General features: G+C 45.2%; 1 protein-coding gene across 4 annotated transcripts in view; it reads left to right on the top strand.

The window, feature by feature from the left end:
* The window catches only part of znf423 (zinc finger protein 423), a 138,110-nt gene that overhangs the window by 35,385 nt on the left and 79,111 nt on the right, over positions 1-23,614 (top strand). The gene's annotated exons all lie outside the window — the stretch shown is intronic.

Here is a 23,614-nt window from a genome sequence, read left to right as displayed (position 1 = left end):
TCTGTGTTTTCTCATCGATCAGATTATGTTTGATCGTGTTTCACAAACCTACAGGTACCGAAGAGTGAAGGGTCCAAAATCATTTAACATTTTAACAATCAGAACTGCTCATTTCCAGTCAACAATTGAAGTTTATTTTCTAAGGTTAGAACTCGTATGAGAAATGAAGCAGAACTTGAGCAACACTCTTAACATCTCGATCTTTTAGGAGTAAAGTTTGGTATCAAAGTGATTTTTGAGTTTTAATCTAAGATACAGATGAAACTGTTTATTTGCTTCGCCACCAGTGAAGGTTCCTGGGTGACTGAATACCTTTAGCAAGAGGATTCAGTCATAGCCACAGAGAGAGACTCGTGCACACACATGCACACATATACATACACACACACACACACACACACACACACACACACACACACACACACACACACACACACACAAGCCGTTATTAGTACTGGTGTAATTAATGGAGGGGCTGAAAGGAACGCGGCGGGGGCGTCTGGTTCCTACAGATTAATCCAAACGCTCTCTTAACAAGCCAACACACACACACACACACACACACACACACACACACACACACACACACACACGCTTTCTTACTTCTGCAAAGCAGTCTGGCTCTTAGCGCGTGTGTGTTTACTTTTGATAGAGGGATGAAGAAACTGGGAGGGGTGGGGGAATTTGTTGAAACTGGTAAATGACAGTGCTCCCAGAGACTGTGTAATGTAGATGATAAGACCCCTGCCTCAGCAGCCCCTTCTGCACCCGCTGGCCTGACATCCAGTCCCACTTGCTGTATCAGGGAGATGCTCGGAGATGAAGCAATAAAGAGAGATTTTTCTAAAGCGTGCACTGGGATAGACTGGGACGGTGAGAAAGATCCCTTGTCCTGTATAGTGTGATAACATTACACATTATACAACTCAAACAACACATCCTGAGGGTCAATTATAACAAGGATTTACAACAGAAGTACTTCTATATAAGTGTTATGTTCTCACAGATATAACATGCTAGACTTGTTCCACTTAAGCCTCGTTAAGCAGCGCTGATTGAAGTATAGAGTCAATTTAATCCTGAACTACTCACAGAAACCCATGATGTAACTCACAACACTGTACATGTCCTGGTAATTGTTTTTCTCCCTTCCTTTAACCAGGAAAGCCGTTTGAGCTTTTTTTTAAAATAATACTTTTTTGTTCTTTTTATTTTGCTCCCTCTACCCTTAACCCACAAGTAAAACACGCGCACGCTCTCACACACGCGCGCCCACACAGAGTCATTTACTTCTGCACGCTGTGTCACATTCAGACGCACACACAGTAGCTCGCACACTCGGAGAGAATCACACTGCCAAAAGCACAGGGCTGCTATCAGAGCGCGGGATGTGGCCTGTGATTTCAGCGTCGGAGTCTGGGGAGGGCTACATGTTGCTGAGCGAGAAAGTCGAGGGAGGCAGGGGGGGGAGGGCGAGAGGGAGCACAGAAGAAAGAAATGAAATGAAATGATAAAACATGTTTTTCCCTGGAGGAAGAGTGGTTGAGATTGCAGAGTAATCCCACAGCTTGGCTGGATGCGTGTGCACTTGCATGCAGGGGGCTCGTGTACTCGGGTTCATCTGTGTTTATGTTTGCTGTTGTGTATATGGCTGTACAAGAGTGTATTAGTCTGGTGTGTGTGTGTGTGTGCGTGTGTGTGTGTCTGAAGTGAGGGGCTGGACCACGGCTTTCTGGTTATTATTGAGGAGAAAGCTAAATTAAAAAACATGGACTAAAGAGTCCTTTTAAGTTCTATGGTGGAGACTCCTGGGAGCCAGTTTAGTAGGAGGGCATGGGACACACACACACACACACACATATATATAAACACACTAAAAAACACACTGTCTACTGGGGATAAACACACGCCACTCAAGATTTGCATGAGAGAGTTAATGTGTTCATGCATTTTGTAGCTTGTTGTGTGTTTGTGTGTGTGTGATTGTGTGCGTGTCCCTGAGCAGAACCAAACAGCTCAGACATCAGCCATCTTGGTTGGGGTTGACAGACGGTGGCCATCTTGCCAGACGTAGCAGTGATGTATTACTGTAAGCTTTGCATTAGCGTCAAACAAACAAACAAACAAATCCAGGATTTATTTTTCTAATAAAGTTTGAAATGTAATGTCCCATTAACAAAAACCTTCCCAGTCTGTCGTTACGTCAAAATATTGCTTCGTAAACACTGATATAAAAACAGATTTGCGAGTTTACTTTTCAAGTCGGGAGAATTTCATATGACAGAAAACTCTTATTTCTTATCTCTTAACTTTTCCTCAACTTGTAATAAGGATGACAAAAAGCTAAACTGTTCTTCTTCTACTACTTGAAGGCTTTTATATTGGTTTAATATGTGTAAAGCACCTTTTAATTTACTTCGGCATTATGTCTACGATCATATCATGAGCATAACTCAAAAAAGGATAAAAAGGGCTGAATGGTTTTCAGGGAATTCAGTGAAATGAAGTTGCATCAACCACAGGCATTTGTCTCTGGTGCTAATCACTTTCCCGAAGTCATGTTTTCCTTTTGTCTTTGAATAACATCTGTACGTCTGTGGTCTGCGGCCCAGCAACCGGTTTGAGAAGCATTAGTAGTTAGTAGTGAATTCTCTGCAGAAACAAAAACACGCTGGTATCTGTAATGCTAACTATAAACTGTTGTAGCAAATGGGTCCCAAGTTAGCAGCTAGCTTCGGCCATAACATGGAATGGGTCCCAGGTGCGAGAGTGAAGCACCAAGTAATTCAGTGCCACTCTAGCAGAAGGCCTATAAAGAGGCGCCATTAATTTGAGTGGAAATTGAACAAACACACATACATTGGCACAGATCAATGACACATAAATGTGTGTGTACACCCACTCAGACACGCACAGACCAAACACATCTGGTTAATGCAATGCCACGACAATGTGCACGAGCCGGGCTGCAGTGTTCTTCTGCTCCACACCACAGCTTTGAGCCAGTGAGATGACTCTGCTTTAAACTGGGGATACTCAGTGTAAGTGTTTTCTATTATTATATGTTGGATGTATTTAAGTTGGTGGCACATTAATGAGCTTGTTGCTGTGCACGTGTGATGATTTCCACAATGTGGTGGCACCAGTTCTTTCCATTGGAGCTGTAAACGGCAGTTTTCATTGTAGTAGTGCCTCATCTTATTAACGTCTCCGTGCCGGGGACAGCTGTGGGGTTGTTTGGAGGTCGTCTGTCTGAACATCCGTCTGCACGTCCATCGCATTCTCCTGAATCTCAGGAATTTGTCGAGGAAATTAGTTTAAATTTGGCAAAAACTGGACTCAAAGGTCAAGGTTACATTGACCTCAATAGTACTTTAATGAATTAATAAAAGAATGAATGTGCTTATTATGACACATTGGTAGACAAATGTCTAATTAGATAAAACGATGAAGAGATGACATTTTATATCCAAAAGGTCAAAGGTCAGTTCCACTGTGATATAAATATGATAGGAGTTGATATCATATGTTGATTTAAAAAAAATCATAGGATTAGGCAAAAACTGCTGGACGCATTACCATGAAACTTTGTGAACAGGTCAGAGGACTTCCCATTAAAGTTTGGTGCAGATCTTGATCCGGGGCCAGAACCAGGAGGTTTTATTTTTCACTTTCTTTAACATTGCCAGATGGGATGTTTTTGGGGTTTAACCAGATCTGTGGTGAATGTAATTGTTGTTTCATAAGAGAACTGTTGAGCCTCTGCGTACGTCTGCACTCTACTGAGCTCTACTGCTGTAGTACTCCACTACAGCGGCTCTATTCAAACTTGCTGAGGTGTATATATACTGCATAACACCTGCACATGTGAAGTGTGTCTACTACTTTTAGATCGTGAGCATCTATATCCTGTTTTTGTACAGTAAGTGTGAGAGCGACCGAGCGAGAGCGCGAGTTGGGGAAGTGTCGATGGGTCTCAGTAGGAGTCAGAATATGGAGCAGAGGCTCCCTGTGGAGCGGAGGAGTGGAAAAAAAACTCCTACAGATCAAATGGAGAACATTCTCTGGCCTTGCTCTGCCATATGAACACACACACACACACACACAGACACACACACGCTTCCCATTAGGGAATCCCCAAAGCTATCTAACCAGCCACAACATTCCACGGTTGGGTCATTGTTCTGTGTTTAGAGCCTTTAAACACAGTCACACTGCGTTTTCAAACGGCTTTTGTCTGTGCCGGCACTGTCCGTTTTCAGTTGTGTACATAAAACCTGTCTGGTCCATGTCAACAGTGTCCACACGCTCCTGGTAGGTGTGAGTGAGGAGGGCGAGAGGGCGAGAGATTGTTAAAAGATGTCAGTAAAAGCCACTTGAGGACGAAGAGGATGTGATGAGGAGGAAGGCTCCGAGTTAAAGAGAAAGCTGTCAGTCAAGGCAGGGGGGGGGGGGGGGGGGGGGCGGAAACTGGCTCTGTCAGTGACAAATAGCAAGTCATTAACCCAGCTAGTCGCTTCGTAGATGGTGAGATGGTGGAGGTGGAAAGTGGCTCGTGTGTGTGAGTGCGTGCACGTGTGCAGGGAGAGAGCGAGACTGTGCATATTCTTTTTTTCCGAAGGTATTTGTGAGGTCTCTGTTAATTGGGCACATACATCTGCCCTCTCGTCTATTCGCTTTCCTCTCTCAGTGGGGGAGCAGAGAGATTACTAGGGAGCCTGTCTAGCTCGGAGGGCGGGGGGGGCGGGGGGGGAGTCGGTGAAGGAGGAAGAGGACGGGAGTGGAGAGGAGGTAAAAGTTAGAATATATGGGGAGGAGGTGAGAGATGGGGGGGGGGGGGGGGGGGGGGGGGGAGAAAGTGGAAAAGGAGAAAAACCTGGAGCAGGGAGGAGAAGCGTGTCTGTTAGCGCAGGGGCCCTTGGGTGACTGGTTCGCGTCCCGCGGGACGTCTCCCCACTGCTAAGCTCCCACCGTCTGTCGCAACCCGCTGTCACACACACACACACACACACACACACACACACACACACACACGCAGAGAACAACCCTCTCGAGCGGAGAACTACACACACACCTCGCTGCGTCTGTCGTCAGGATAGCAGCTGAGTCCTGTGAGGCCAAGACTCTTATTAAAACCACAGATCACTTTCTACAAGAGAGGGTGAGGAGGAGGAGGTGGGAGGGGTGTAATCTGAAACAAAATTACAGACAGCCTCCTGCACTCTGGCCTGCCGCGTACTGTGTGTGTGTGTGTGTGTGTGTGTGTGTGTGTGTGTGTGTGTGTGTGTGTGTGTGTGTGTGTGTGTGTGTGTGTGTGTGTGTGTGTGTGTGTGTGTGTGTGTGTGTGTGTGTGTGTGTGTGTGTGTGTGTGCGTGCGTGCGTGTGTTTGGTCCAGTAGCTGCTATTGATTGACAAAATAAATATCATGCCCCTATTCATTTCCTTTTATGTTCGCTCCTTTTTTTTTGCAGCTTTCATCCTCTTCTCCCTCCCTCTTGCCCTCCTCGTCGCCATGTGCCCCTCTTCCCTTTTTCTGCCCCCTCTTCTTCACACTTCCCTCCTCCCTCCCTCCTCCCCCCTCTTCCTCCCTTCCTCCCCTCTGTGTCTCTGTACCCGGGGGTGGCCTGAAGATTCCTGTGCTAAGCCCTTGGCATACATACAAGTGCACAGCACGCACACACACTCACACACACACAGAGACACAGCTGGCTGCCGCTCAGGTTTTCCAGGGAGAGAGCAGGAGCCCGGCACCAGAGGAGAGGGGGATGGAGAGAGGGAGAGCAGGAGAAGAAGTGGAGGGTGGAAGGGGGCGGGGGGGGGGGGGGGGGGGTACAACATGCAGAGAGGGAGGGATGACAGGGAGTGGGTGAGACGGAGAGAGGGGTTGTTGTGAAGTCATTTTTCATCACAGGGTTCATTTTTCACTGCGGAGTTCTCCCACTCTCTACATCGCTCTATTTCTCTTTATCTGTCCTCTCCTCCTCCCGCTCCCTTCCCTTGATCCCGCTTTGTCTCTCTTTATCTTCCCTTTTTTCCTCCTCTCGTCCTCTCTCTCGCCCTCTGCTCCCACCCCCGCCACTACCACTCTCTCTCTCTTTCTCTCTCTCTCCCTCTTGCCTAAACTCTTTCTATCCTCCCTCTGTCTCTCTGTCTCTCTCTCTCTCTCTCTCTCTCTCTCTCTCTCTCTCTCTTTCAGCCTAGTTTCTCCTTTATGAAATATGGATGGGAGCAGTTTTGGGCGCGCTGAGAGGTTTGCAGTCGGCGGGAGGGAGGGAGGGAGGGATGGAAGGAACTTGGGAACTGGTGAGGGAAGGAGGAAGGGAACGACTGAAAGAGAGAGAGAGGAGGGAGGGAGGGAGGGAGCCTGTGTCTCAGCAGACGTGCCTTGTGCATGCACCTAAACACCTCACTGAGCAATCTGTCAACATGTCAGCAACACATGTTTGGTAAAAAAAAAGAGAGAGAGAGAGAGAGAGAGCGCGGTTGGAAGGAGCGAGGAGAGGGTGAAAAAATCTCTCCTCCTCCAGTGGGAGTAATGGCTCCCACCAGGGCTCTGGAAATGCTTTGAATTCAGCAGATTTCTATTGCGGGGTCCTCCCCCGGGGGCGTCTTTTTACATTGCCTGCATCTCAGAAATTTGAGCCCGAGGACCCCTGGGGGCGTCCTTTCATAATGCCTGAAAATGTAGGGTTATATTGTGTGCTCTTCCCCATGGGGCTTTTATTAATACCTGTATTCACTGCCACTGGAAATTACACAGGCGGTGCTGCAGGGGCCCGCGCTCGCTCCAGGAAGGGAGAAAGACTCTGCGGGGACTTTTTCTCTCTTCTCCTCTCTTTTCTCTTCCCTTCTTCCCCCCCCCACCCCCCCACCCCCAACTTTTCCCCTCCTTCTCCTCCCCTCTTTTTCCTCCTCCTCCTCCTCCTCCTCCCTCTTCTCCTACTTTGACTCTCGTCCCTTTTTTTTCTTACTTAATGCAAGAGTGAAAAAGAAGAATTTGCCAAAGGACACAAAAAAGTGTGTTGTGTGTGTGTTGGCACCAGCTAACCCCCTTGTATTCAGTCCTACTTTGCTCAGAGGAAAAGAAACACTCGATTAAAAATGTAACTTCCCCTCTTCTTTCTCTCTCATCTTCCCCCTCTCCTTCTCTCTGTCCTTGTGTGCCTGTGTGTAGATCTTGCGGAGTGTAAATATTTGTGTGTGTGTGTCTGTGTGTGTGCATGTAGATGGGGAAAAAAGCCTAAATCTATAGTCCGGCGCAGTGTGTGTGTGATTTTTCTCTCGCTGTGTAAGGTGCAGAGACAAATCTTTCTCCAAACATTAATTAGAATTCTTCAGCCAAAGGGTTTGCAGCCTCTCTCTCTGTGTGTGTGTGTGTGTGTGTGTGTGTGTGTGTGTGTGTGTGTGTGTGTGTGTGTGTGTGTGTGTGTGTGTGTGTGTGTGTGTGTGTGTGTGTGTGTGTGTGTGTGTGTGTGTGTGTGTGTGTGTGTGTGTGTGTTTATTGATCAAATATTTACACAGTCAGATTATAGAAATATACATTTACATATCCTTGAATAAATAACATTTGTCTGATCTCCCTCATCAGACTTTGGATCTTAGATTTGGATGCGGTGTGTGTGAGTTTCAGTCCTGACTGGACTTTGCATTTCATCCAGAATGTGTCGACCCGGTGACCTGACGACCTCTAGATGCACTTGAGTGTGATGAAAGTGTAGCTCGTTGCAGGGTTTGGGTTTTTTCAGGACAATTTCACTCCAGTAAATACTGATCTGTGTCACGGTTTATTTACACTGATGCAACAGTCATAACTTTAAATTTAGCCTTGCAAATCAAAAGTTGTGAGTTTTTTTTTGTCATAAACTCAAGTTGAGTTTCCTCAGTCACCTTATCAATTCATATTTTCATTTATTCATAGAGTTTATATGCTGTTTCCTATAACTTAGTTGCAGCCGGACTTCAACAACTTACTTCTAAACTCGACTAGTTTCTAAAGAAGTCCGTTTATAAATGAGTTCCTTAACATGCTCAAGATGTCTAAAATCTGTGCGGGCTCGTTAAACTTGCTTCTCAATAATAACTTGCTCATGATGCGTCATGTCTTTAATCGCCCTCTGACCGAATGTCCGTGCTTTGCTCACATTATATAGAATGATGTGTATTTGAAGAAAAACTGAAGCTGATTCAGAGTAAAGAAACAGTTCCAAAAAAATATCCCTAAACTGTAAAATGATCAAACCAACACAAATAGAGAAATCACCTCATGCTGTAAAGATTTAATTTAAACTATCAGTTTCTTTTGCAAACAGTCTTGACACAATCTTGTTTCATAAGACCGTAGATGATGAGACTTTTGTTTTCCAAATTCCAAAGGGGTTGAGTACAGTCGCTTTGCCTAATTGCATTATTACAAACAGAAACCCCCCCGACCCCCTTAAATCACCCAGCTCTGTTCCCTGACATGTTTTGAATGTCAGGCATCTCTCACTCTGAGCACCTTGTCAAATATTCCATTTTATGTTTTTTTTTTTTTTACCAGCATCTCATCACCAACATTGTCAGAAGCAGTTTGTCTGTCGGGCAAACAGACACAGACGTCTTCCCCGAGGTTGAGCATCAAGCTGTTCGAGGCAACAAATAACCCTGAATGAATTTGTAATTACACAAACACACATATATTCACTTCTTGAACAGATACTAATGATGTTTTTAAATAAACAATAACTGAGCATGTTATTAACAGCAGTTTATTCCAGCAGTATCCAACCTAAGAGTCATGTGTCAGTAGTGCAATGCTACAACCACATAAAACACAGATTCTGGTCTCATGACTGGTTTTTGTGCGACTCCGAGCTCGGCACAATGGAAAGTGAGATCAGGTGGAAGCAGCAGCAGTTGTTGACACCACAGGGAACCTTGAGGAAATGGCCCTCAGGTGAAGGCTGTGGAAGTGGAGGGATGGGACTCGAACAGATCGCAACAGTAACAGAGAACGAGCAGCGTCCCACGTTTAAAGGCTTAAGACTGAAGCTCCTTTAACACAGGACCAAAGAACACATTATTACCCACAAACATCTGGCTTCTGTGTGAAATGGTACAACCGGCCTGGGTCAAATGACTCTGTTGTCGGTCCAGCTCCGATCGGCAGTGATGTCGCACTCGGGTGGACACGCTAACGTTCACCTCTTCCCCATGAATATTACATGGAAGTCGCATGTATGCGTTTTAGGCTTCAATGGAAACGCTGCTCATTCACTTTGATTGGGTTGAGGTTGCATAGTGGTTTCTGTTGCGTTGTGTTGTTCACGTTTCTTGTGTTGCGACCGTTGAACATATCACTTTACTTTTCGTGCGGTAGTAGGAACAGCTAGCATTGCACGAAAGCCGGCTTTGTTGTGAGTCCCGAGCATGAAACTGTCACCAAGCGACGGAACGCCCACTGTCAATAGTTAACGTAACATATTCGTGTCAGTCCTGCGTTAGCGCGTGACGTCTTTAGAGCAACAGCCATAAACACATGTCACCTGCCCCAAAAACACTGAGGACAAACCTTACCGTCTAACATGGCTATGCTAACAATGCCAGCCAGGCCAGGTAGCTGCTACCCACAATGCAAAGCAGCTTACAACTGTGTGCCGCTCTCGAGTGAGCGTAGCCTCAAAACAAGTTTCAAAAACACACAACTTGATGTCTCACTTTCACTGGGATGAGCGGTCGAGACGAGACACGTTCCGCACGGCAGCTCGCTCGATTAGTTCGAACAGAAACTTGTCTACCGGCGACGTGAAGGGAGTCGACGGCCTTTTCTTTTCTTTACGGGGGTTTATCCACATTTAAAGGGTGTTAGTCACACAAGCTCAGCTGACACGGCAGCAGATTGAAGCGACGGCACCACTCGAGTTTCAATCCCCTGTTTGCACTGGCTTACTGCTTGTTCATGTCTTTCTTGGTTGGTCATGATTCTACCACACGTTGCTGGTGCCGAGTACCTGAGGTCTGTCTACTGCAGCATAGGGCTTTGCTCAGGGGCACGTCAATAGAGTTTAGTTGATAGTTTCGTCTAAAAAGACAAATGCTCAGACTCGTACGTGTCAAGGCCAAATGACGTTGTGGTGGCGTTGAAGCAGATTTGCATAGAATCAGTTATGTTGCGTTGTTCAATTTGACCATTTCCACAACATCTGTTATTGCGGTAAAGGTTTTTTTGTTGCACCCAGTAAACAAAACCAAGCGTGTTTTTTATTGATTTCCTTTTTCTTCGAGGCCACAAAAAAAACCTCATGTGGCGTGAAGCGCCGTTACCAAGGTTTTTAGAGACGTTTAATCCCAAACGCTGTGTTTTCACATGTCGGGAGTGTTTTTGTTTGTTTCTCTATAATTGTATTAAGTTTGGGGAATGTAGCCGTGTGTGTGTGTGTGTGTGTGTGTGTGTGTGTGTGTGTGTGTGTGTGTGTGTGTGTGTGTGTGTGTGTGTGTGTGTGTGTGTGTGTGTGTGTGTGTGTGTGTGTGTGTGTGTGTGTGTGTGTGTGTGAACAGTCCAGATAGAGTTGTCATGGGGCCATGTGGGGGCCTCCTGTGTGTCTATGTGAGGGGGGATGTCTGGATAATGAGGAACAGGCCATTCCCTTGGATTCCTGCACCCCTGCCAACTACCAGGACCCCCAGAACCTCGACCCGCCTTTTCTTTTCTCCCCCCCACCCCTCCTGCCGACACCTGGGACTTTCCTCCTCCCTGTTTCTTCCTCTCTGCTGCTTCTTTCTCTCTTCCCATGTGGAACGTGCCACCTCCCTCCATTTGATACACCTTCCCTCTCTCCCTTTCTCCCTCTCTTTTACTTTCTTTCCTCCCTCTTTCTCACCCTCCTCTCCTCTCCTTCTCGGAAACACACAGACCACAATGTCGGCTTCCTCTCCTCCCTCCCTCCCTCTTCGCCGTCCCTCCCTGCTGTGTCCTCAAAACTCAAAACTGACCGCATCCCTTCCTTTTCGTCCCCCGTCTCTCTCTCTCTTTCTCTCTCTCCCTCCCCCCGCCCCCCCCATACCCTCCCTCCCTCCACTCTCTCCCCATCTTCTCTGTTCCCTGTGGAGCTGGCCCCAAAGCTCTGATCCCTTCCTCCATGCCCCCGAACCCCCCCACTGTGCCCTCCCAAGACACACACGCACGCACATACACACACGTACGCACACATGCACACACACCCTGTGGCGACTGGCCCCAGAGCAGCCCCTGTTTGTCTCCCTCCCTCTGTTTTTCCACTCGTTCTTTCTCTCTTTCCTCACCACTGTCTCCCACACCCCGTTTGATGCCTTGGATTTGTTTTTGCACTTAAACTCTTTTCTTACGTTGGTGTTTTTGAAAGCAGCCGTTTATTGCACTGTACTTTTTTTTTGGTGCAGGATCATTTTGGGCGAACAGTTCTGTGTTTTGCAACGTGACCTCGTGTAAGTTGCACACATTGTATATGTGTGTCCCTTGAGGTTGTAACTTGCACTGAACAACACAAGCACTGCTACTGGTGGTTGTTGTTTTACAGTACATCTGTCTTGCATCCTCTTTGTTGATAATCCTTTTTCTGGGAAGTTCTAAGTTAGCAGCCGTCATCGTAGCATAAAACTGTAGAATTTAACCAGATCGTCAGAAGAAGCTGAGCTGAGAACCTCATCACCGTCAAAGCACCGAAACTTTGCCTTACATGTTGGCTTTTGGGGGAAAAGTGTGACGTGAACAAATATTATGAACTTTAATACCTGAAAATCATGTTTGAACAATGCACATGGTTCCAGTCTCACCCTGTCGTCCGTGATAGTTTAAACATTTTGTTTCAGATTCATCTCGGTAGAAAGTATTTTGTCTTTGCATTTTAAATCCTCCACTCATCAGTCAGTTAACAGCTATCGTACATATTATATTATTCCCTTCTTGTTTTGCTTGTATTAATTCAGGTCTTTTTACTAATAGAAGGTCCAATATTTACAATCTATATTTGCCATGTGGATTAGAGCAGCGCTGATGCTTTACTGTGATGGAATGAGTGAGTTCTCTGACTTTTAATCCTTTTCCGTCAACTCCAGATTTTGAATTCATGGTTATAAACACATTGTAGTTGTATATGTTTATTGAATTTACGATAATAACTTCTTGCATTTTATGTTGAATACAAAGACACACCCGGTTGTGTAGACACACACACGCACACACACACACGCACCATTTTCAGTCACAGACAGCGGTGGCAAAGGGCAGTGTACCACAGGGAGAAGGCCTATAATAGTTTTAACCCAGCGCTCAGGTGTGACTCGCCTTTGTCCAGCCAAATGTCAGAGAAAAGCACAACTCCGGGGAGAGAGGGAGGGAAGAGGGTGGGCAGAGGGAAGGACGAGTGGAGAAGAGGATCAAGAGAGAGGGAGTGGGAGAGAGTGGAAATGCAGAAAAAGGGAAGTGAGATTCACAAGGACTCTTCTTAAGAGCAGGTTGCAGAGACACTCGATGGGCTGTTGAAGAGGATGTTTCAGATTTGGCCTCTTTTCTTAATAACTTAACCAGGACGCTGTATTTGTATCTAAATAAATTGCTGACTTCTTGTTTACCAACTGACCGCCTCGACTGTTCCGAGCACCGACTGTTTTTGCCCGGCTGTGCGTCTGGGCCCCTGGTAACGTGGGGGCTGGGAGCCCTGCTCTGCTCTGTTCTCTCCCCGCCTCAAGAGCTCCCTAGGGGGGCAGCAGGACCAGAACTCTGCCAGCCTCTCTCTCACACTCCCATTTACCCCCACCCCAGTGCCGAACACACACATGCACACACACTGACGTCAGCTGCTCTAGGGCCTTCTCCCCTGGGTGCTACCAGAACCCTTTGTTTCCCTCCCCCCCCTGTTCCCTCCCAGCCTCCCTCCTCTCCATCCCTTCTTCCACCCCTCCTCACTCCTCTCCCTGTCCTTTGTCCCTTGAAATAGCTGTCCTGCTTACTGCCTGATTGGAATTCACTGCACTATGGGAAGTCACAGGGGAGGGCCATTGTCAAGTGTGTTTGTGTGGACATGTATGTGTGCAAGTGTTTTTTTGTGAAATAAGCACGAGTGCATGCAGATTTCTTGTGCATGCGAAGCTTTTGTGTGCAGGTATGTATCAGCAGTATGTGGAGGCTCCTGTCGAGAAGTAAATTAACGACTGTAAAGATGAAATAATTGTGTGGGTGTGTGTGTGTGTGTGTGTGTGTGTGTGTGTGTGTGTGTGGGATACAAATAATATTTTTTAGAGAAACTTGCCAAAGGACTGATTGAAAGACCTAATGCACCACGGTGTTCACCAACATGTCAACATAACACTTGGTGAAGGTGTAGCCTACCTGATAAACTACCAACAGAGGGTATGATCAGTTTTATGCTCGGGCTGCTATTGGAGCAGCTCTCACTTGGGAATATACCAACGCATATAGACCTGACCCCCCCCCCTTCAGATGTCGACTAATTTGACTCCTACTTGAGTAATATTTCTCACATGTTAAAGTCCTGACTGGCCATTCACATGCTGTTATAAGCGTTTTATCTAATCTCTGGTTGCCAGCGTTTAACAGCATGTTTTTTTCTGATCTGCCTCAACCTAGTAATTTAGCTATTTTCTCCAAAATTGGCAAAAAACGGGACCAAATGATCGACTGGGCCGATCTCTAATACGTAGTTTATTTAGTTTTGATATGTTTTTACATTATACATGATGGTATGCATGTCTGTGTGTGCAGTATTTGAAATGCAAAATTAAACATTTTGTATGTAAGCTTTTGTGTGTGTGTGTGTGTGTGTGTGTGTGTGTGTGTGTGTGTGTGTGTGTGTGTGTGTGTGTGTGTGTGTGTGTGTGTGTGTGTGTGTGTGTGTGTGTGTGTGTGTGTGTGTGTTTCTTCTCTCTGCGTGAATCCTTGAATTGGGGTTAAGGAACAAGAGAATTCCTCCCTCGTTCCTCTCCTCCCATCTCAGTCTTTGTCTCTCTCTTTCTCACCCGTGCAACTGGGATGTCTTGAAATATTAACCAATATGCTCTTCATTTTTCAAATATGATAGAAAACACACTGCTAAATAAGTCAGGAGCCTGGCCTGCTGAGGAGCGCAGCAAGTCGGGGCACACAAATACACAACAAAACAACACAAACAACCACAATGAAGGATAGGGGAAGGAGGAGAGGGACAAAACTCTTGTACTGCATTGTCCATCCATCCATCCCAGTTGGATTTGTGTATTTATGTATCTGTGTGTGTGCTCGGTGTGTGTTTGGGGGGTTTAAAGTCGTGGGTGGGTGGGTGGGCTCTGTGACTGACCAAAGCTGTTTTCTCAGATTGTTTGTATCAGATGCTTTTTTTCATCTATGCAAACGCACTGTGCTGTGGTTGGTGTGGGTGAGAGGTGGCTCCTGGGCAGAGTGTGAAGGACACAGGATGTGAACGTCATCATCATCACGCCCTCTCGCTGTCACTTTAAACTGAGTCCACTTAAAGGGGACATATCGTCCTCACATACTGTATCATGCTACAGTAACAGATGTCCATAACAAATCAAAGTTTAAAATAATGAGTGTGACAGTCTAACTATACTGTCCAATATAAATAGATTAATCATATACTTAACCATCAATATGGGCATTTATAGAAACATTTTATTATTTGGATTGTAATTAAAAGACTAAACCCTCTATCAGGTCGTACAATAAGCAGCTAATGGGTCTAACATTTATCAAATAACAATGTGCTGCTGTATTTTTGGTCTATGCAATTCACTAGTAGTGTTCACGCTCATACTCCAGATTTGTTTGGTGTTCAGATGGATTCAAGATGTTTCCATTTCCAATCAATCACGTTCTCTTCCTTAGTTTTACTATTTGCTGTCAAATCTCTACGTCAGTGAAAGGACGAGAGTTATTTGAGTTTTGACTTTCATTCAGAGGCTCAGCTAAATCTTTGCGTATTTGTTTGGGACAAATAAGAACCTTTTATTTACGTAAAGTTACTGGAGCTGGAAATGAGCATAATGTCTCCAGTTTACTTTCCAGTGAAACGGCTTCGGACATTTGCTTCCTCCACTCCTCCTGGTGCGTCCAGATAAGTTCAGGCTCGCAGTGCATGTGTGAAAGCAATGTGGGGCTTTACCTCAGCAGCGCCGCTGGCCGGAGAAAGTCTGCTGCTTGAGTAATGAACCCCCCCCTCGGGGAGATGCACGGCTAAGTCGGCCTTTATCCCGCTCTCCCGTCACTCTCTCTGTTCACGGGATAGCGTTGGGTCTTGATGGGGGAATGATGGGAATGGTGGGTAGAGGGCATTAGGGGGTTTTGGGTGGCAGGGTGACTGGATATTTCTTTCCCTTGTCGGCTGCCAAACCATGCGGCCTGCGAATGAGCAGATAAAATTCCGCGCGTGTGAATTTGAGCAGCGAACTCCGCGGGCTTGTGCACAGAGATTTGTATGCACCCGCGTTTTTAGTGTATGTGGATATTTGGTGTGTGTGGGAGTTTTCCCACAGAGAATAGTGTGTGTGGTGGGGGGGGGGCGCAGTGACAGCTGCAGAGGGGGGCCGGGTGGGCTGACTGCTTGCTGGCTGATAAGGGGGGGGGGGTGCTTCACTTCAGAGACACTACAAGACGACTAATAATTCTGCAGCGCAACACGCACACTCGTGAACGCACAGAAGCTCATAGAGGAGAGGCAGTGTGAGAAAAAGTTAAGGAAAGCTAGAAGGGGCTGTGGGACACTCGGTGATGGGATTTAGAGAGTGTGTGTGTGGGCTTACGTGCGTGTGTGTGTGTGTGTGTGTGTGTGTGTGCGTTCAGTAGATTCACAACGTTAAGAGAATCTTTGAAACACAACAGACCAAACAGCTGCAGACACATTTTAAACACACATGGCAGGTCCACTGTGTTTCGGGGGCTTTAAATTTTAAATCTGTTATATTATGTGCCGACTCAAATCTGTGGTTTTAAAATAGACTTTTATGGAATTAACCTTCCTTAACCTTCCCTCTGGTCCCAACTCCCTCCACTCACATTTACATTTTGGTTTATAATATAATACGTTTAGAGAAAATGAGCATGGGTGTGAAGACGTATTAATCTCACTGCCGTACAACCTTCTTTTCTTTATGTTTGTGATGTTTAATTTCCTGTAACATTCAAAAGCAGAGATAGATTTGATTTTACTCTCTGAGATGTTTTGACACTTGATAGCAGCAGAAAGACAAGTGTGACTAACGACGTTAACAGCGGCTCTGTTACTCTGCGACAGCATCATAACATCAGGACTGTCCATGTTATTAATGTCACAGATTCTTCAACATGCCATGACGTGTTGAATGTCTGCCTTTTAAAAAAAGGTCTGTATCAGTAACTGGATCTTTACAGCTCCAAACCAAAGATGAGTGACACGTCTCTACTTCCTCCCACCGCCCAGAAATGAAGTCAGAATATCCTGGATGTGAACGCTGCCATCTTGAGTCAGTCAGTCGCAGCTGTCATGATATTTCACACTTTATTTATTACGTCCAATTCCTCGTTCAAACCAAACTTACCAGAAAACACTTGAACACTTATCTACCTAAAACACATCTTTGCGAAAATTACTTTGACTTTTACTTCAGTTTAACTTTTTAGTTTGGTCCATGTCCCATCTGTTAACATGGAGGAGGCAGGTTTATGACTTATACTGCAGCCAGGCACCAGGGGGCGATCAAGATGCCGTGGCTTCACCTTTTGGGGAGCCGTCACGTCGTCCATCTTTAAATTCTCCGTCATTTCACTAAATAATAATTCATTGTTGCATTTGAAATACAGTCAAACATAGTAAATGATGTCAAACCATGGACAGGCAATACAAACTATTTGACTAACGTCCTTCCCACTTAGTCAACTCCACATCCCACAGACTCAGCTTCTCATAACAGACAAAATCCGTCTCCATTAAATCCGTTCCAGCAGCATAATGTGTTTTTCCTCCTCTTTCCTGATGTAATAATAGCCCCACCAGTCCTTAATTATTCATATTTTAGTAATACAATCCAAGTTAACGGTTCAAACATTAGTACATAATAAAACTCCTGAGGCTTCGCTTTTAATTTAATTCCTCCGTTTAAATTAATTTTGGGGCATGCTTGTGCTTTTAGCTTGCTCCTTGGCGGAGGAGGAGGAGGAAGAGGAGGAGGAGGAGGGGGCTGGGTAAAGATGTGGAGGAAAGGATGGAGGGAGAGAGAGACAGAGAGACAGAGAGAGATGGAGGAGTGAGGGCTGCTCAGGGAGATGGATCCTCCTGCAGGTGGAGAACAGTCGTACAGGTGTTTGCTCGTGGGGGGGGGGGCACTGCAGATTAATACTGAGGTTAGAGAGACAGACGGAGACAGACGGAGATATTAAATTTAACACATTTAATATCATATTGTTATTATTATAAGTATAGTTACTTTATTATTGTATATTTAATTTTGTTTTCACACTCTGGAATCTGCCATCATGCCCGGATGATCAAATCACGTGATGTGTTTTTGGGTCTGATATTATTTCCATTAGTCTGCTCACACTGCTCTATCATTCTGTCTGTGACCTATACAAATATGTATTGTCTAATCATATAGGCAATGTTGTGCTTAATAAAGATACCAAACACATTGGCAAGGCAAACATTTTTAATGTGGGATAGAAGGACAATTTCCAAAGTGCTGAAAAACGGCCAAAATAGCCCACGACTCCAACAGTTAACTTCTTATTTATTGCTTAATGGAGCTTCCCAGCAAAAGCTTCCTACATGATTACTCCTGTATAAACAGTGTGACAATAACCATCTTGACATTTGGAGTGTGTGTTGTCGCTGTAGCAAAAGGACAACCAGGTTAAGTGCAGCTGAACCCTGAGAGATAGGGGGGGGGGGGAGAAGGTGGAGCAAAGGGGGGGTGGTAGTGAGTAGGTGAAGAGGGAGACTGGAGGAGGATGGAGGGATTCACCGACACATGGGTTGGGATGGAGGGACAAACAAAAGGGGAGGAAGAGAAAGAGATTAGCCGTGCTGATGCTGGGGGGGGGGGGGTCCCCTCCAAAGGCATGAAAGCACAATGAACCCCAGTCAGTCAAAGAGGTATTTCCATCTCTCTGCTCTCACCGCTCTATTAGACTGTCTGTGTCCTCTGTCAGCCTCTGTGTGTGTGTGTGCGTGTCTATGTTCAGCTGCATGTCTACAGCTATGTGTGTGTCTGTGTGTGTGTGTGAGTGTGTGTTTGAAGTCAGTGTGGCGCTGTACAATAGTTTGTGTCCCAGAGCAATCCACTTTTCTGCTGAGGAGACCAGCCCAGTCAGTGGTCTCCATTGATCTCCCCCCCTGCACCACAGACACCCCTGTGTCTGTGCGTGTGTGTGTCTGTGCGTGTGTGTGTGTGTGTGTGTGTGTGTCACATTTTCCGTGCATGAGCCCATGTGTACGTATTGTACATGTGCCTCAGAGACTTTATGACCCGTCCATTGCTCATTCAAAGCGTTATTTCTTCACTTTGCATTCAGAAAACTTCTGCTCTCACTTTTAGATTTCAGTGAATCAACCCTGTCAAAATCCCTGAGCCAACAAAAAGGCCAGGTGTGATGTTGACCAATGAAATCTTCACTGTCCAATCACCATTTGCATATTTTTATTTGAATTTCTTTCAAAAGTCATAGTGTTGTTTAAACGATTTTTTCCTGTTAGGAATGTCTGTGTCCTTTTTGTACGTTGTTGCCTAGCAACGCTGTTCACATGATTAAGCATAATTATCCCTTGCAATCATGGATGTGTTCCCATTCTGCAAATGTGACTTTACCAATGAAATGTGAAGAAAAAAAATACAGCAATTAAATAGAATATGATCCTTGCTGGTGAGTGATGTGCTGAACCTGGTTAAACCGGTTAAACGGCTGTAAACGGTGTTTTCATTGGTCGATGTCATACCTGGCATTCCATTGGTTGGGACATTTTTACAGGGTCATTTCATAAAAATGTAAGAATGAGGGGGAAAAGTTTGTGGGCGCTGAGTGAGAACACATGGAAAACAACACAGGACGTTAGTGCAGACAAACTGAAATCATACAAAAATCAGAGCGCGAGTTAAAAAAACAAAACAATGTCCCTCAATTAAAAGACCACATGAAGGTAGGATTTGTGTTGTTTTGTCTGGATCTGTGTGTGTGTTTGTATGTGTGTCTTTCTTGTTTTTTTTCCTGTGGGGGAGATGACAGTGGTGAGGTTACGTGTGTGTGTGTGTGTGTTTGTGTGGAAAAGAGCAATTTCCCCTCACAACTCTCCTTCATTCCACAGCCATTCTTGGGCTACCTATACACATGCTCACACACACACACACACACACCGACACACACTAACACCGACACACACACACTCAGCTCGGCGGATGTAGGCTGTAATTACGGGACCCCCTGGCCTCTCTTTCTGTCTTTCTCCCTCTCTGCCCTTCCGACCTCTCCCCCCCTTTGATCTGTTTCATGTCACCAGCACACACGCACAGACACACACACTTTTTTCTTACCCAATCCACCTTTGTTTCTGTGTGTGCGTCCCTCCCTGTGTGTGTCTGAGCGCCACTCTTTGTTGCAGCCAGTGTGTGGTCTTTAATTCGCACAGGAGCCTCTTTTCTGGATGGTTTATTTTGAAAACCTCTCCTTCTCCACTGTCACTCTGAACTTGATACTTGGGGATTATTCCCTTTCTGACCTGAGGTTGTGTGTGTGTGTGTGTGTGTGTGTGTGTGTGTGTGTGTGTGTGTGTGTGTGTGTGTGTGTGTGTGTGTGTGTGTGTGTGTGTGTGTGTGTGTGTGTGTGTGTGTGTGTGTGTGTGTGTGTGTGTGTGTGTGTGTGTGTCTTTGTCTGTTCGCATTTTTATGACTGAACTACAGAAGAAAAAAGCCAATTGTTGAGTGTGTGAGGTGTCAAACATCAAGTTAAATCTCTTTCTCTCTCATACACACACACACACACACAGACACACACACACACACAGATTTCACCATTTACAAATGACACAATAGCAAATGAGTCTATAAATTGAATCTGAATGTTGCTTAATATTTCCGCATCCTCATTTTGGTTGAGTTGACATTTGTCAGTGCTTGTGTGTGTCTGTGCGTGTGTTCATGCACTTTCATTTCATTCTGAATATAGTGTTAGTGTGTGTGTCTGTGTGTGTGTGTGTGTGTGTGTGTGTGTATATGTGTGTGTGTCTATCCCAGTGTGCATTCTCTCTCTCTCCATCTCTCGTGCCGTCTGTGCCTCTAATCCCTGAGTGTGTCACTAATGGCAGGTCCAGGTGTTCTGCACTGCTCTGCTCCTCCCATGGGGACTTCTCGTCGGTGTGTGTGTGTGTGAGGTTGTGTGTGTGTGTGTGTGTGTGTGCATGTATTCCTCTCATGGTTTTTTTTGGAGTTGTGAGTAGGGGGCTGTTCAGAATCCCGTCCTCCAGAAGGGAAGGGAGTGAAGGGGAGCGGTGGGCAGGAGGTACCCGCCTCTCGCAGCTTGCTCTTGCTCTTCCCCTGGGCACAGGACCCCCCTCCATCATTCTCCCACGGGACTCGAGGAGCCTCTCTCCCCATCTCTCTCTCTCTCTCTCTCTCTCTCTCTCTCTCTCTCTCTCTCTCTCTCTCTCTCTCTCTCCCTCGTTTCCTCTCCGTCTTTCCTCACATCTACCTCCCGGGCCGCTTATATCCCTGAAAGTGGGTAGTGTGGTTATTAGTATTTGTACTGCATATAAAAATAATTGTTTTGTTTGTTTACCAGTTTATATATGTGTTAACACTGTGTTATGTTTTGAACAGCGAGCACCAGCTGCCTACATCACTTATTTATAGGTCCCACGTATGCGTAGGTGAGTGTGGGAGGACTTGTGTGTGTGTCTGTGTGTGTGTGTGTGTGAGAGCATGTGAGTAATATTGTTGATACATCATCAGATCAATCACATCCAGTTGTAGTGGATGCAGTTTGTTTGAATGATGAATGCACACACGATCTTATACGAGGGTCTTGCTAAATGCTAATTATCTGTTATTATTCACAAGGTGGCACTAACACCTCTGAAATATAACTCAGCTGTTATTATTCATAACTGTATGTGGATTATTGCAGTTCTGTGAGTACTTCTGTGGGTATTTCAGTAAACATCCAAGGGCCTCCTTTTGTGCGTAATAAGTGTGTGTGTGTGTGCTTTAGTGAAGGTATGAGAAGTGTGTGTGTGTGTGCGTGACTCAGGTGAATGTGTTTCTAGGTTAGTGAGCAGTCTTCCACCAAACCTCATTCTTATAAATAGATGATACAGCCGCCGGCTTGCACACAATGGGACCACACCACCATGTATGTATGTATGTGTGTGTCTGTCTGTGTGTGTGTGTGTGTGTCGACTTCCAGTAAGCATGTGTGCATATGCGGTGTACTGTATGTGTGTGTTGGCATGGTGTTGTTGTTTATCCAACGCTCTGCCTGACAGCTGGTTCTCATTTCTGAGCGAACAAACAGCACAGAGAGAAGAGATGGACAGAGACGGGGAGAGAGAGAGAGAGAGAGAGAGAGAGAGAGAGAGAGAGAGAGAGAGAGAGAGAGAGAGAGAGAGAGAGAGAGAGAGAGAGACGAGGATTTGGAACCATGAGCAGTGACCCTCATGGTTTAAGTGATGAGTTCTATGTGTTTTGAATGGAGGTAAGAAAAAGAGGAGGTAAATGTTCAGAGGAAATCGAGATGTGGAGACTTAAAAAAGACTTTGAGAAGAGAGAGGATGAGTAAGAGAGGGAAGAGGACGAGTAAGAGGAAGCAGATGCCAGCCCTCCTCTACCACATGGTGTATGTTTGTGTGTGTGTGTGAGAGAGACAGACTGTGTGTGTTGTTATGTCCACGTCTTCTGGATTTGTGGAAGCGTGGAAACATTTTGTAGTATAATATATAAATGACATTATTACCAATACGCAACTTAATTACCAGCAACGATTTATAATTGTTGACAGTTTTACTGAGCTTTGCGTATTTTCAGTGCTCAGCAGTGAATCCTTTAAAGATGTGGAATATCACAGAGGTGTGTAGTTTTCCCCTAAGATATTTATTTTTAGAGACCAATTTATTGGCTGATAAGAACATAATCTTTTTTTAAAATTAATTTGGCATTAATATCTAAAACGTAATTTTCACACCCTAATGAAAACTAAATGTAATTGATGCTTTACAGTTAAAATATATAAAACACGACTAAAGAAAATAAATTGTTTCACGTAAAGTGGTAACGTAAACACACACCATCTAAATATAGTTTATCCTGTAGAATATAGAATATTTTCAGCATTACTCAGCGTCTATTGGCAAAGATTAACGTAGATATGTTATGATACGATATGTGAGAAAGTTCATATCAAGCAATTTTATCTGCCATGAAATTCCCAATAATCCCAAACAGAAAAGTTGTAGTGAGAATCTTTTCTTGCATTTTTCTCCTTGCAAAGTGCACAACATGATATTTACATCTATTTTTTAACAATAGCTGTGTTGTCTATCCAACAGCTGACGGTTTACTCGACTAAGTGGAACCTCTGGTCCTGTAAACAAGTTCTTAATGAGTCTGAAGTTGTTATTAATTCTATAACTTGTCCTAACCCTGTTTTTAACATTGAGCTTCTATGTTGCTTGTACACGGTATATTTCGCTGTGTGGCAGAGACAAACTCGTCATCTGTCCGCTCGCTGTCCAACACCCCCATCCTTAGCCCCCTGCCCCTAACCTTCTGCCCCCAAACACACACACAAACACACACTGCCCATATGGAGCAGTTGGCGCCCAAAAGCGTCCAAAGCAGCCGGATCCATTCCCAGGGCAGAAGGTGAGGGTCCCCACAGCCTGCTGAGTGTGTGTGTGTGTGTGTGTGTGTGTGTGTGTTTGTGTGTGTGTGTGAGAGAGTCTGTGTGTGTGTGTGGGTGTGTGTGTCCATCCATCGTGTCCTCAAGGGCTCAAGCCCCGGACAGACTGCTGTATCGTCCTTTCTATCTGTCCTCACTGTGGCACATATGGGTATGATTGTGTGTTTGTGTGTGTGTGTGTGTGTGTGTGTGTGTGTTTTGTCCCAACAGACTGGCTCCCATGTGAGCTACAAGGACAGCGTCAAAGGACTGTGGGTCCTCGAAACGCAGGACATGTGCATACGTGTGAACTCCTGCACCCAGTTAACCGAACCATGTTGTAGATGCATTTTACAGACTTGTGTGTTTGTGTGTGTGTGTGTGTGTGTGTGTGTGGGCCATGTTTATTATCTGATGACATCTAAATGTCCCCACAAGGACAGAAACGGGTCACTTATGATATGCAAGTTAAATGCTTAGTTGAAAGATTAGCTCCTTTTTAAACTTACAAAGTTAAGTTAAACGAGTTGTTCATTTAATGATCTGTTGTTGTTTTAACTTGATCGTCTGAGTTAAAACAACTAGTGTGTTACATCATCCATTCAAGAAAACTTACTTTCTCTTGTCAAAAACATTTATTTAAACACCACTTCTTCCATCCTCCTAATAAACGTCTGAATAGACTCAAGCCTGAAAACAAATGTAAACATTAATCTCCCAACAGATTAAGTTGGACCTTTATGCACA

This window comes from Hippoglossus hippoglossus, chromosome 6, assembly GCF_009819705.1.
Source record: "Hippoglossus hippoglossus isolate fHipHip1 chromosome 6, fHipHip1.pri, whole genome shotgun sequence".
Taxonomy (NCBI): Eukaryota; Metazoa; Chordata; class Actinopteri; order Pleuronectiformes; family Pleuronectidae; genus Hippoglossus; species Hippoglossus hippoglossus.
This window is presented reverse-complemented; position numbering and strand designations above follow the sequence as displayed.